The sequence below is a fragment of the Mobula birostris genome, chromosome 9, assembly GCF_030028105.1.
Source record: "Mobula birostris isolate sMobBir1 chromosome 9, sMobBir1.hap1, whole genome shotgun sequence".
Taxonomy (NCBI): Eukaryota; Metazoa; Chordata; class Chondrichthyes; order Myliobatiformes; family Myliobatidae; genus Mobula; species Mobula birostris.
In genome coordinates, this window is record NC_092378.1 from 131774704 (window position 1) to 131787296 (window position 12593).

Here is a 12593-nt window from a genome sequence, read left to right on the forward strand (position 1 = left end):
TTGCCCCAAGTATTTCAATTTAGCAATTAGGTCGTTCCTTTGCACCTCATAGGAACTGCTTTCAAATAATATATGTTGCACCATTTCTGGACAAGTGCACTTCCTGCAAATGCTCATATCATGCAAATTAGTTCTGAACAAGGAATTATTCATCCTAGTATATAAATGTGTGAGTGTAACTTCTTCCCTCCTTTAGTACCCATCTCCCATTTGGGTTCCCACCATCCTCCGAATTTTATATAAATGCCGTCCTTCCTTTTCCTTATCCCAACTTTGTTGCCACAGTGATGGAAAAGACTTTTTATTATGGCTCTCACCTCCTTTATGCAAAGCTGCCACTACATTTATATTATTAATTTTCAGTTATTGCTTGACTAGAATGTCTGCCACCTCATTTCCTACAACCCCAACAGGGGCAGGGACCCATAAGAAATGTAGACACAACCCTAGACCCTGCTGCCTCAACAGAGGTTGTCCAATCTCAAGATGACCTCACTCAGGTTGAATGAATTAGCCATATTTGAATGATGAGAGAATTGTAAGGTAAAATGTCAATCGCTGCTATATAAATGAACTTCATGGAAAGATCAGCAATGGAACGGACAGTCTGACGGACCATCATTGGAATGTCATGATGTTTCACTCTTCCCGCAGTTGCTGCTCGACCTCCCAGAGTTCCTCCAGCAGATGAGATTTAAAGTTAATATTTTTCCTGCTGTAAAAATGAATCACTGTCCCTTTACTGTATATGCAGTCTAAATGCTGCATGCATTGGATGAGGCCATTCAGAGCCTAATTGTTGTTTGGGCTTCAGATCAGCCTCTGGCTTGTTTAGTTATTTTAAAGTGTGTTGTTTAATTTCACACAGAGGATACATAAATTCTTCATGCTGCGGCGAGATATTTTCAATTTCTGTAGAACAATGCCTCCCAAATAACTGATTTCTCTTTATTTAAAAAAACTGCAGAAATTTTGAATCTTCTGAGGTGTAATGGACTGAAAATGCTTCTGGGATGAGATCTTCTTAGGGAGTGATATATACGAATTACATCTTGCTGTGCTAACTACTTTTTTATGGGCAAATTATCTGAAAATTTTGTGTTGATGTGTATTTAAAGCCATGTAGCAGGGTAGCAAATGGAATTACATCTTCATTTTACATCTTACATTCAAAATTTTGACTCTGACCATTTTATTTTGCACTTCATTTTTTGCTTACCTTTCTTTTTACTCAAACACTCCTTTTAGAAAGCCATTATCTACTTCGTTAACTCCCTGTAACACACTGAGGCCTCTGGTTCCTGTGCTCCCTGTAGCTCAAAGGAGCCCTGTTTCTGCTCTTCATGTAACGTACTGGGGCCTAGTTTCCACACTCCCTGTAACACAATATAGTTACTGTGGTTCCTTTAACATACTAGGGCTCCATAACCCATGGTCTTGTGAACTCACTGAATTCCCTTTGCACTGACCATCATCACCCCAGATATGTTTTGCACAGAAAAAGGAATCCACTTCCCAAGTCTATTATTTCAGACATTATTTTTGTGCTTAAAATAAAGGTACCTTAACATCAGAAGGTAGAAACAAACCACGATTATAAATTCTACACAGTGTCACAGTGAACTGCAGGCAAGAAAGCCTGAAATTATAGGTAGAGCTCCTTAAAACAGAGTTGCACATAAAAGGTGCACAGCAGGCTTTGATTCTGTTTAAACTGCTAAATATAGATTTTTTTCTCATTATTGGCTATTAACCTTTCAATTCCAGGAAAAGAGTTCTGAATTTACAGCATGTGGAAGTGTGGACAGCTAGTTCTAATTCTAATTTTGTTCTTAAGTGATTTTTAGCTCACTGTACATTATTAATTTAAAACATACATGGGGCAGGTGTATCTCTGTCCTGGGATTGTTAGCTTACTGCCCTTAACCCAGGCTGTTTCTTCCATCGTGGTCTCAGGCATAGTTTTCCACTGGGAGCCAGGATTTGGATTGTGCATTGCAACATAGGATCTGTCTCAGGGTAAGCAGTGAGCTGCACTCTCAGAGCAGCTTGAATAGCCAGCGAAGCCCCAGACCCAGGCATACAGCTCTTACAGCTATCACTGTTATCAAATAATAGCCTTCAGATTCACAAATAATCAAAACCACTCAGCATTTGTTTAAGGAGAAGCAAACTACTGTATTAAAAAAGTTAAACATGACAAATGAAAAGCATAAAAATGTACAAATGAGGAGCATGAGTAGACACTCAATTGATTCCTTGAAACTGCTTTGCCAGTGAATAAGATTATGGCTGATCTGATTGATACCTCAGCTCTCCCTGTAACATTTCAACCCCTTGCTTATCGATAGCCATCCACAACTGCTTAAGAAATATTCAAAGATTTTGCTCCCATTCTAAAAGAGTGTTCCAAATACTTGCCAGAGTCTCTGAGAGATAAAAGTTCACCTCCTCTTCATCTTTAAATGGGTGACCCCAACTTTTAAATGTAAATTGGTTTATTATTGTCACGTACTGAGGTACAGTGAAAAATTGGTTTTGCGTACCTTCCAGACAGATAATTTCATCACATCAGTAATTGAGTTTGTACAAGGGAAAGCAGAACATGTAGTATAAAGTGTTAAAGTTACAGAGAAAGTGTAGTGCAGACAAACAATAAGGTGCAAGACCATAATAAGGTAATTATGAAGTTGAGTCCATCTTAGGAGACTATTCAATAAACAGAAACTATCCATGAGCCTGGTGGTACATGCTGTCAAGCTTTGTCTCTTTTGCTAATGAGTAACCCTTAGTTTAAGATTCTCCCACAAGAAGAAACATCTCCACGCCCAGCCTATGATGACCCTTGAAAGTTTTGTATGTTTAAAACAAGTCTCTTGCCATCCTTTTAAATTCCGGTGGATAAAAACTGACCTTATCCAATCCTCTGAAACAGTTGATCCATTCCAGATAACATTTTAAATATTTGGGAACCTGCTTCCAACATTTAACATCTTTCTGTAAGTGAGGATACTACGACTGTACAAAGTATTTCAGATGTGGTCTTACAATGGAATAAATAGCCAAGGCTATTTATTTAAATAGCCAATAGTCTTCTACTCTGGTACTTATTTTCCCTGATTAAAAAAACATTCCTAATGGTAGATAGTTCTAATTTCTTGCTGTACCCATTGCTAGTTTGTAGTCATTCCTGCACTAGATCAACCAGATTCTCTGTATCTCAAGAGTTCCGCACTGTCTCGTCATTTAGGTAATGCGCCTTCTTTCCATTTTCCCTGCCAAAATGAATCATTTCAAATTTCCCACGTCACACTTCATTTGCCCAAAAACTTCATCTTCTCGCATAACCAATTTATATCTCCAAGTAGTCATTAGTGTCCTTTCTGCAACTTGCTTTCTTGCTTTCTTTTTGTCCTAAGCAAATCTAAAGTCGAAGTCGAGTTTATTATCATATGTCCAAGTACAATGAAAACCTTGTCTTTAGTCCCTTCATCCAGCTCATTTATATAAATTGTAAAGAAAAAGTAATGTCCCAACATCAATCCCTGTGGTACATTGCATATTACATCTTATATCCCATCATCCAGAAATAGATCTATTATGGTTACAATAATTCCAATTGTAGGAGAAATCTGACTATCTGTTATCCAGTTTGTGATACCAAAAGATTTGGCACTTAGGTCACAGGAGATAACTCCCATGCTCCCTCCAATGTGCTGGGGCCCTGATTTATGCCCCAAAATGAAATTCAACTTAATTATTTGGATGATCAAGTAGGTAGGACTCCTTGAATTACAAGTTGCAAGATTTTAGTGTTTTTAGTTTTATTAAGAGTTAAGATTTCTTTTCTGTGTCAAGTTATATAAGAAGATAAGGAATAAGAGTACGGATAGGACACACATCTCATTAAAATGACTTGTTCATTCCTCTACTTTCTCTTGAATCCTGTTTCTTTACATCATTGTACTTGTTTTTATATTAGTAGAAATATACCAGCAATGGGGTTAAACAGGCATATAGCATTGTGGTTAGTGCAATCACTTTATAGCACCGGCGATGACTGATTGGGGTTTGATTCCCACTATCGTCTGTATGTTCTCATGACCATGTGGGTTTCCTCTGCATGCTCCAGTTTCCTCCCACATTCCATACATGTGCAGTTAGGGTTAGGGTTAGTGAGTTGTTGGTGCCGGAAGCTTAGTGACACTTGCGGGCTGCCCCTGCACAATCCTTGCTGATTTGATTTGACACTAACAATGTATTTCACTGTATGTTTTGCTGTTTCAATGTACTGTACATGTGGCAAATAAAGATAATCATTAACCTTTAATATCTTTACATAGTTTTGAAATTCTAACTTACCAAATAAGCCTCAGACCCTAAGATGTTTAACATGCATTCCACACTTTTGAAAGGTTCTGACAAACTACATATTAATATTTCATTCTTTATGAACTGTGATTGGGAAAAATATATGCAACCTATGAATTTTGTCAATTTTGTGTTTTTATAAAATGTGTAAAATATGAAAATAACAATAGGAGTTCTTGAGGAGTATTGTTCTTAAGTATATAGTGATGACTACTACTTTAAACAGATTAAATTATTTTTTGTTTGATTATTCATCATAGATATATAGTGTGGCATTGCTCAGCATCAAACTCTGAGTTATTAATATTTATAGTACAGCTTATTAAGAGCCAAAATTCCATTGAACATGATATCTGGGGAATTGAATTCAAGTAAACACAATCCCTCAGTATCTTTCAAAAGCAAAATAGTGTTCTATTTTACAAAATCTTTCTGTGCTTTAAAAATATTTTGCTTTTGATTGGGAATCTCTTGTGCCATGTGTGAACTGGTTACTGGCACTTGCATTTGATCTTTTTGCATAATATCTCTGGCATTTCTTGAATATATTTTCATAAAGAAGTATTGCTCATATATGTAACTGCCTTGCAAGGGATCTTCTGAATTGAAATTTTATCACATTAACTATGATTCTGTAATCATTATTGTAATGTTCAGTTTATTTGTTTTTAATACAGGAATTTATTTGTCATTTATGTTTTTGGGCAGTATTTGCACATTGCACATGAAATTTAAAGCTGGGATGTTATTGTACAGAGATGTTCCCCACTGGAACAGCAGTTTTATTCAGTATAAAACATAAAGCAAGGCAATCCTTAACTGATTTCCCTTCTTTCAGCGAAGATGGTGGTAGGAATGCTGCTTTGTCATACTCCTTAAACTTTGGAGGGGCAAACTAATCAAAAGATAAGCTGCAGTGCGTCCAGATGGAGAGAAAACTATTTGGGCATTGAACAAGGTCACAGACTAGTAAATATGAATAGCTAGAATACATTGTTAGGATGTACACCAATGGTTATTACAGTGAGCTATCAGGGGGTGCCTGTCATGTGGGGACATATACCCCATTGAGCAGTCACTGATTTTAGGTCAATCGAACATTGGCAAAAGAGAAGAGTTTGTACTTGTGTCTTTCATATTCCAAGTGTGGCCCAAAGCATTTCAACGATCAATTAAGTCCTTTTGAAATGAAGTTAAATGACCAATTAAACTATCCTGCTTTTGGTTGAAGATCAAATATTGGTGAGGACATTGTCAAGAGTTTCCTTGTACTGGGCCATTGACCGATAGGCATGAGTTTAAATACTGCCATGACACCTGAGAAGTTTAAATTCAAGAGATTAATTAAGGCAGGAATGAACGAAAAAAAAGGAGTTGGGCTCAATAATTATGAGACTACCATGTTATCCTAGAAAGCTCTTTGATTCACTAATGCCATTTGGAGAAGATGATGTTCTCTTTACCTCGTCTGGGCAGTAATTAACTCCGGACTGTTCAAGTTTAATTGTCATTAAACCATACACGTGTATACAGCTAAATGAAACATTGTTTCTCCAGAGCCAAGGTGAAAAACATACTTCAGACAGTCACACACAACACACGTAGTTAGGATGCAGCACATACAGTCATTAAAAAAAAAATCACAAATTCCTGAGTGGCATGGGCCGAGGAATGATGGTACATGGGATCTTGTCCTGGAGCCATATTTCTGCAATAACTGGCACACAGCAGGTCAGACACAGACGAAGGCAATCCAGTTTGTCTTCCAGGGAGTGAACACTGGAGAGCAGCACGGACAGGAGAGCTGGCCTGCATGGGCTAGCCCCCAACCCAGCATAAATTCCAGTGCACCTGCCACACCTGTGTTCTCTCCCTGGGTGGCAGTAGAATGGTGGAAGCGGATTCAATACTTAATAAAGCAAATATAGAAATATTTTGAAAATTATTCAGGACTATTTAGTTTTGGAAGGATATAAATGAAAACTATGGAGGTTGTGTTAAACCTAGAACTTAGGGTACTACATTTAGTTCAGTCACCATATTTATAAAAATGATGTAGAGACACTGAAGAGGGTGTAGGGAAAATTTAGAAAGGGGGCATTAGATATATGAACATAGGCATATCAGGATGGATAAAGAGACTTGAGAGAGAAAAGGCTGAGGGGTGATTGGCATCTTTAAAATTTATAAGTGTTTGTTATAATCTGAGCAGAGAGATTGTTTATGGTTGTGAGTAAAAGCTTAACTATACAATTCTGTGCAAATGTCTTAGGCACATATATATAGCCCAAGACTTTTGCACAGTACTATATATATTGGTCAAAATAGGAAAGTAGTTTGGAAACAGAAATAAGAGTAGTTAGTTTTGTTTTAACACAATAATATTAAGGGCTATTTGCATGATTTTTAATCTGTTCAGTATACATATACTGTAATTGATTTCCTTATTTATTTTTACTGTTTTTCTTCTATGTTCTGTATTGCATTGAACTGCTGCTGCTAAGTTAACAAATTTCACGACACATGCCAGTGATAATAAACCTGATTCTGATTCTGGTAACTGGAAGGACATACTATATAGTACTGTGCAATAGTCTAAGGCACCCTAGCTATATATATTTGCTTAAGACTTTTATATGTCACCGGGAAATACAATGGGTAATTCAAAACTCTTCAACCAAAGAGTGGGAAGAATATGAACTTTATTGTAGAGGGACTGGTTGAAAGGATGAGTTTATAAATCTCCCTTTCTCCCTTTGATAAGAAAAAAGATAATAGGTTTTTCGTAGGGTTTATGAGAAGGTCCAACGTGGTAAGCTGGTGCAGAAAATTAAGGCACAAGGGATCTAAGGGACTTTGGCAAACTAGATTCCCAATTAGCTGGGTGATAGGAGGCCAATTGAGGATTTGTGGCTGGACTTGAAAAGGGCTGTTCATTCATGATCCCCATGCAATCTGACAGAGCTAGAGTAGTTTTGTAAAGAGGAATGGTGTAAAATTGCAGTATCCAGATGTGCAAAGCTGATAGAGACCTATCCACACAGTCAAGACTGTAATTGCTGCCAAAGGTGGATCTACTAAATATTGACTTGAAGTGAGTGAATACTTATGCAATCAATTATTTTATGTTTTATATTTGTAATTAAATTAGATCACTTTGTGGAGGTCTGATTTCACTTTGTCACAAAAGAGTCTTTCTGTTGATCAGTGTCAAAGAAGTCAAATTAAATCCATTGTGATTCGATGTTGTAAAACAATAAAAAATGAAAAATTCCAAGGGGGAGTAAATACTTTTTATAGGCATTGTATAAATTACTATTTAATATCTTACAATGTATATGTTTTATGTTTTTCTTTATCTTTGTTCCATTTTGATCCTTGAAACTATTTACACTTACAGCATATTCCATGCTGTTACAAAATATGTGCTAGTTCTTGGAAAGGAGACATATTATTGGAACTGTTAGCAGAAGCCGTAAATTTTATTATGTATTTATGTTCTCTTTTGTACTCCATATGTCACTTCTATTTTAACCATATGTAACCCTCAGGCTCGGCCAGCACGTGTTCGTCTAGGGGGAGACAGTCTCTGGCCCCACCAAACTGAGAAATCTTGTTTCTGTGGATGCTGTGTGATGTGTCGCCCAGTTACAAATCCGCACCGCAAAATATCAGGCAGTACACTATACGCAATTAAATGATTGAACTTTATACAGTTGAAGTCAGGAGTTTACATACACCTTAGTCAAATACATTTAAACTCAGTTTTTCACAATTCCTGACATTTAATCCTAGAAAACATTCCCTGTCTTAGGTCAGTTAGGATCGCTACTTTATTTTAAGAATGTGAAATGTCAGAATAATAGTAGAGAGAATGATTTATTTCAGCTTTTATTTCTTTCATCACTTTCCCAGTGGGTCAGAAGTTTACATACACTTTGTTAGTATTTGGTAGCATTGCCTTTAAATTGTTTAACTTGGGTCAAACGTTTTGGGTGGCCTTCCACAAACTTTCACAGTAAGTTGCTGGAATTTTGTTCCATTCCTCCAGACAGAACTGGAGTAACTGAGTCAGGTTTGTAGGTCTCCTTGCTCGCACATGCTTTTTCAGTTCTGCCCACAGATGTTCTATCGGATTGAGGTCAGAAAATGATGTCAAGTCTGGTTCATCCTTGGGAGCAATTTCCAAACGCCTGAAGGTACCACGTTCATCTGTACAAACAATAGTACGCAAGTATGAACACCAGGGGACCACGCAGCCGTCATACTGCTCAGGAAGGAGACGCATTCTGTCTTCTAGAGATGAACATACTTTGGCACAAAAAGTGCAAGTCAATCCCAGAACAACAGCAAAGGACCTTGTGAAGATGCTGGACGAAACAGGGGGACAAGTATCTATATCCACAGTAAAACGAGTCCTATATCGACATAACCTGAAAGGCTGCTCAGCAAGGAAGAAGCCACTGCTCCAAAAGCGCCATAAAAAAGCCAAACTACAGTTTGCAAGTGCACATGAGGACAAAGATCTTACTTCTTGGAGAAATGTCCTCTGGTGTGATGAAACAAAAATTGAACTGTTTGGCCATAATGACCATCGTTATGTTTGGAGGAAAAAGGGCGAGGCTTGCAAGCCGAAGAACACCATCCCAACCATGAAGCATGGGGGTGGCAGCATCATGTTGTGGGGGTGCTTTGCTGCAGGAGGGACTGGTGCACTTCACAAAATAGATGGCATCATGAGGAAGGAAAATTATGTGGATATATTGAACCAACATCACAAGACATCAGCCAGGAAGTTAAAGCTTAGTCGCAAATGGGTCTTCCAAATGGACAATGACCCCAAGCATGCCTCCAAAGTTGTGCCAAAATTGCTTAAGGACAACAAAGTCAAAGTGTTGGAGTGGCCATCACACAGCCCTGACCTCAATCCGATAGAAAATTTGTGGGCAGAACTGAAAAAGCGTGTGCGAGCAAAGAGGCCTACAAACCTGACTCAGTTACACCAGTTCTGTCTGGAGGAATGGAACAGAATTCCAGCAACTTACTGTGAGAAGCTTGTGGAAGGCAACCCAAAACGTTTGACCAAAGTTAAACAATTTAAAGGCAATGCTGCCAAATACTAACAAAGTGTATGTGAACTTCTGACCCACTGGGAAAGTGATGAACGAAATAAAAGCTGAAATAAATCATTCTCTCTACTATTATAGTGATCCTAACTGACCTAAGACAGGGAATGTTTTCTAGGATTAAATGTCAGGAATTGTGAAAAACTGAGTTTAAGTGTATTTGGCTAAGGTGTATGTAAACTTCTGACTTCAACTGTAAATCTTAATCTGAATATAGGGTTAGTAAAGAAAATAAAAAGAAAAAAGGGCCCATTTTAAGGAAAAGGTCAAAAGTGCACATTGGAGCTCACTAACACGGCCATTGACCTCCCCCGAGCGTTGCTGACCTTTGGACCCTTGCTCCCAGTGCACTCCGTACGGTTGTCTACCAGCTCTCTCCACACACGTCTTCCTTCTTCTTCCCTCGTCGACAAAAGACCACAAAAATCTCTCTTCCAGACCCACAAGAAAGAACAATATTCCTCTCATTGGGTAGCCCCATATTTCAAAGCCCCATTATCTCTAGTCACAACACAAACATTGCTACTACAGAGAAACCATTACACTAGCAGTGAAATATTACAGAGAGGCCATTACATTAGCAGTGAAACCTTACAGCGTGTGAGTCTTTACTACAAACTTACTGTGCTTCTTTCAAACTTTGAGGGCTCTTTTCTTAATCTCTGCTCTCTTTAATTATTGGTTCATCAGCTACATACAATTTAACAATTATCCTGCTGGCTTCAATGCACAGATCCAGGTTCATCCTTTAATACTTTGATTCTTCATTAACTTTGTGGAGTACAAACCTTTCTCAGTACCTGAAGGAAGAATGAATTGATAACATTGTAGAACAGAAAATAAAGATAACAATGAAAAATCTATTTCTCTGTTACCTTCTTTGAAATAAGTTCGAAAGTAGTCAATTCTTTTCTTTCAGAAAGAAGTTTAATTCATGGATATGCTCTCACCCGCAACAAAAAAAATGTTAATGACCCATTTTTCTGAAAGCAAAATCATTGCCAACAGAAAGATAGAAGTGGTTCAAGTGCTTTCACTTGCTCTTTATCAGTGTAACGAGCAATTGGTAACAAATGTGGCCTTTCTGGTATCAATTCTTGTCCCAAGAGCACCATAAAAATGATCAGAATCAGCTTTAATATCACTGGCATATGTCGTGAAATTTGTTGTTTTGTGGCAGAATACGTAAGAAAATCTATAAGTTACATAAGTCGGTGTATATGTTTTTATATATATGTATAAAATAGTGCAGAAAGAGAGGGGAAAAAGTACTGAGGTAGTGTACATGGGGGTTCATTGTCCATTCAGAAATCTGATAGCAGAGGGGAAGAAGCTGTTCCTGAAACATTGGATGTGTGTCTTCGGGCTTCTATACCTCCTTGATGGTAGCAATGAGAAGAAGGCATGTCCTGGGTGGTTAGGTCCTTAATGATGGATGTCGCCTTTTTGAGGCATCGTCTTTTGAAGGTGCTGTTGATGTTGGGGAGGCTGGTGCTCATGATGGAGCTGGCTAGATTTACAACTTTCTGCAGCTTTTTCCATTCCTGTACAGTGGACAAAAATGGAAGATACGCATCAATTAACAAAACCTGATTTCCTTCATTGAGTTATGTTTTTTATGGGTTATTTTATTTTATTTTCTTATGGGCACTTTTTTATTCTCTGCACTTTGGGGGTTATTTTTTCATATATATGGCGTTTGTTTTGGGATATTTCTTTCTCTTGTGGCTGCCTGTAAGGAGACAAATCTCAAGATTGTATAATGTATACATACTTTGATAATAAATATACTTTGAACTTTGCTGGTGATCACAGAAACCATGTGGTGTAACAGCATCCACTCCTTCACCAACATTGTTTCAGTGACACTTACGTATTTTTCTTCCAATCTATTTTTGAATTCTCTATGTTATCAAAATATGCCCACATATGTCAGTAATAAAAGAATTAGATTAGATTAAATTAAATTAGATTATGAGGACACTCAGTCCTCATTTATTGTCATTTAGAAATGCATACATTAAAATATGACACAATGTTCCTCCGGTATGATATCACAGAAACACAAGACAGACCAAGACTAAAACTGACAAAAACCACATAATTATAACATATAATTACAACAGTGCTGAGCAATACCGTAATTTGATAAGAGCAGACCATGGGCACGGTAAAAGAAAAAAGTCTCAAAGTCCCGATAGCCCCAACATCTCACGCAGACGGTAGAAGGGAGAAACTCTCCCTGCCATGAGCTTCCAGCGCCGCAAACTTGCCGATGCAGCATCCTGGAAGCACCTGACCACAGTCCAACTCTGAGTCCGTCCGAAAACTTCGAGCCTCCGACCAGCCCTCCGACACTGAGCACCGAGCACCATCTCTGCCAAGTGCTTTGACCCTGACCCCGGCCGCCAAGCAACAGGCAAAGCCGAGGACTCGGGGCCTTCCCCTCTGGAGATTTCGGAGCACACAGTAATGGCAGCAGCGAAAAAGGCATTTCAGAAGTTTCAGCAGATGTTCCTCCGTGCTCTCACATCTGCCTCCATCAAATCAGAATTGTGCACGGCACCCTACTTGACAGATTACAGATATTCATCACTGGAGAGGCCGCGCACACTGCGCTGTGCTGTGACGCCATCTTCTCCTCCCACCAATGATCTAAACTCTGAAAGGAAATCAAGTTTTAAACACTCTTGAAGTTGCAGGCAACACACATCAAAGTTGCTAGTGAACACAGCAGGCCAGGCAGCATCTCTAGGAAGAGGTACAGTCGACGTTTCAGGCCGAGACCCTTCGTCAGGACTATCCTGACGAAGGGTCTCGGCCTGAAATGTCGACTGTACCTCTTCCTAGACATGCTGCCTGGCCTGCTGTGTTCACTAGCAACTTTGATGTGTGTTGCTTGAATTTCCAGCATCTGCAGAATTCCTCTTGTTTGTGAAGTTGCAGGGTTTATTTTGTTCCAGATTTTCTATTCTTGAGGAGCAAGGTGAATTTGTGTGTGTGTGTATAGCACTGTCATGATACTAAGGAAGAAAAATGATTGATTATGAAACTTTGAAATCATCCCCAGACTGAATGATCATCTTAGTGAGGATC

The 12593-nt window shown here is 38.4% G+C and overlaps 2 protein-coding genes across 3 annotated transcripts in view; one reads left to right on the forward strand and one right to left on the reverse strand.

Moving 5' to 3' along the window:
- Window positions 1-12593, forward strand: part of snx29 (sorting nexin 29) — a 548890-nt gene that overhangs the window by 523547 nt on the left and 12750 nt on the right. The window lies entirely within an intron of this gene.
- The window catches only part of cpped1 (calcineurin-like phosphoesterase domain containing 1), a 302901-nt gene continuing 300772 nt past the window's right edge, over window positions 10465-12593 (reverse strand). The window contains exon 5 of the mRNA XM_072268848.1: window positions 10465-11041. The gene's annotated coding sequence lies outside the window, so the exon portion shown is untranslated. The remainder of the gene's footprint in view (window positions 11042-12593) is intronic.